This window comes from Trichechus manatus, unplaced genomic scaffold, assembly GCF_000243295.1.
Source record: "Trichechus manatus latirostris isolate Lorelei unplaced genomic scaffold, TriManLat1.0 scaffold00022, whole genome shotgun sequence".
Taxonomy (NCBI): domain Eukaryota; kingdom Metazoa; phylum Chordata; class Mammalia; order Sirenia; family Trichechidae; genus Trichechus; species Trichechus manatus.
The window spans coordinates 14,062,454-14,065,624 of record NW_004443958.1 but is presented as its reverse complement, the minus strand read 5'-3'; positions in this window follow the sequence as shown (position 1 = coordinate 14,065,624).

Below are 3,171 nucleotides of genomic sequence, written 5' to 3'. Positions count from 1 at the left end.
GACCACCAACTGGTTTGGGTTTGGGTCTGGGCTATTCTTGTATAGAAGGTCCCTGGGCAGTGCAAGTGGTTTGCATTTCCAGCGTCCCTGGGTGGTGCAAACGGTTAAGTGTTTGTCTACTATTCTAAAGGTTGGTGGTTTCAACCCACCCAGAGACTCCTGGGAAGATAGGCCTGATGATCTTCTGAAAGTATACAGCCTTGAAAACCCTATGGAGCATAGCTTTATTCTGCAAGCATGGGGTTGCCATGAGTTGGAATCGATTCGATGGCCGCTAACAGCAACTAACCTAGAGACTGACTTTTCCAACACACCCAGAGGTCTGTCAGGCCCGGCGGTCAGCTTTTGTAAAGATTATAGCCAAGAAAAACCTATGGGACAGTTCTACTCTGTAACACATGGGTTGCCATGAGCTGAAATGGACTTGATGGCAACTGGTTTGATTTTTTGGTTTTATTCTTATATAGAAAATTCAAGTTATTTTTTTCCCAGTGGTACCATCTTCTATCCATCAGACATCAGGATATTATTGCTGATGTCAGATGGATCTTGGCTGAAAGCAGAGAACACCAGAAAGATGTTTACCAGCGTTTTATGGACTACGCAAAAGCCTTCGACTGTATGGGTCATAACAAATTATGGATAACATTGTGAAGAATGGGAATTCCAGAACATTTAATTTTGCTCCTGAGGAACCTGTACATAGACAAAGAGGCAGTCATTTGAACAGAGCAAGGGGATACCGCATAGTTTAAAATCAAGAAAGATGTGTGTCAGGGTTGTATCCTTTCACCATACTTATTCAATCTGTATTCTGAGCAAATACTCTGAGAAGCTGGACTATATGAAGAAGAATGTGGCCTCAAGATTGGTGGAAGACTCGTTAACAGCCTTCGATACGCAGATGACACAACCTTGCTTGCTGAAAGTGAAGAGGACTTGAAGCACTTACTGATGAAGATCAAAGACCACAGCCTTTGGTATGGATTACACCTCAACATAAAGAAAACAAAAATCCTCACAACTAGACCAGTAAGCAACATCATGATGAATGGAGAAAAGATTGACATTGTCAAGGATTTCATTTTACTTGGATCCACAATCAACGCCCATGGAAGCAGAAGTCAAGAAATCAAATGACACATTGCATTGGGCAAATCTGCTGCAAAAAGACCTTTCAAAGTGTTAAAAAGTAAAGATGTCACCTTGAGGACTAAGGTGCGCTATGGTATTTTCAGTCACCTCATATGCATGAGAAAGGTAAACAATGAATACGAAAGATCAAAGAAGAATTGAAGCCTTTGAATTATGGTGTTGGCGAAGAATATTGACTGCCAGAAGAATGACCAAGTCTGTCTTGGAAGAAACAGAGCCAGAGTGCTCCTTGGAAGTGAGGATGGTGAGACTTCGTCTCATGTACTTTGGACATGTTATCAGGAGGGACCAGTCCCTGGAGAAGGACATCATGCTTGGTAAAGTAGAGGGTCAGTGAAAAAGAGGAAGACCCTCGACGAAATGGATTGACACAGTGGCTGCAACAATGGGCTCAAACATAATGATTGTGAGGATGGCGCAGGGCTGGGCAGTGTTTCGTTCTGTTGTACGTGGGGTAACTATGGGTTAGAACCAACTTGACGGCACCTAACAACAACAACACCATCTTCTATCAGTCTGTTTCTGAAATCAGTGTGTGCTAGGTTCTAAGCGTCCCGTTTGAAACACTTAAGTTAGCTGCTCAGGGTGAATCATATCCCACTTAGAGGAGAAAACCCACTGCCATCAAGCAGATTTCGATTTACAGTGTTTCCAAGGCTGTAAATCTCTACAGAAGCCGACTGCCACATCTTTCCCCAACGGAGCCGTTGGTGGTTTCGAACTGCTGACCTTTCAGTTAGCAAGTCTATCGTTTTAACCACTGAGCCACCAGGGCTCTCTTAGACGAGAAGAGGGAAAACAAAAACTTGTTGAAGGGCCACGTTTTGCCTCAGCAAGAAGCTTCTTCCTGTTGTTGTTTGCCATATCGCTGAAACAAACGGTGGCTGGAACACGGAAGGCGTCATATGCAGTGAACTTGGACTCAGACCTGCCTGGATTTACACCCTGATGGGCCACTACCACCTTTGTGACGGGCGCGAGTCACTTTAGGTGTTTCACATCATAGTACCTGCTCCACGAGGTTGTGAGGAGGTTTAGCCAGGCAATGATTACAAGCGGTTACAATAGTACCTGGCACAGAGTAAGCCCCTGATATTTGTTAGCTGCTGCTACCTCAGAAACATGCCTCATCCTTTCTCTCGTTTATAGCTTTACCCAGAGTGGTTGTACCCGTTACTCGAACCCGTTCCCGTCAAGTTGATTCTGACTCATAGTGACCCTACAGGACAGAGTAGAGCTGCCCCATACGATTTCCAAGGAACAGCTAGTGGATTCGAACTGCCCAGTTTTTGGTTAGCGGCCAAGCTATTAACCATTACTCCATCAGGGCTCCAAAGTGGTTATAAAAAATAAAAAAAAGACAGTTGCCGTCAAGTCAATTCCAACTCATAGTGACCCTATAGGACAGAGTAGAACTGCCCCCATAGAGTTTCCAAGGAGCACATGGTGGATTCAAACTGCCGACCTTTTGGTTAGCAGCCGTAGCTCCTAACCACTGAGCCACCAGGGTTTCCAGAGTGGATATAGCCACTCCAATTTGCAAAAGCCAAGTAAACATGTCTTATATACTTTTGGTTCCTTCTCTAAATAGCCCTTATCTGGCAGCCCCAACTGCTTTCCTGGCCATTAAGACAAAGGCTTAATTCGATGCATTTATAAATTCATTACTTCAAAAATGCTTACTGAATGCCTACTAATTGTTGGCCATGATAGAGACCTAGAGTTCCTAGAGGGCAGGGATCATGTTTTAGTCCTCCTTGTACGGCAGGTGGGCAGGATATACAGCGTAAAGTAGGTGCCCAATAAGGAAAACAGGTGTTGGAATCCTAACCCCTATACCTATGGATAAGGAGCCCTGGTAGCGCAAACAGTTGAGCCCTCGGCTGCTAACTAAAAGATTGGTGGTTTGAAGCCACCAGCTGCTCCATGGGAGAAAAGACCTGGAGATCTGCTCCTACTAAGATCACAGCCTAGAAAACCTTATGGGGTAGTTCAACTCTGACACACAGGGACACT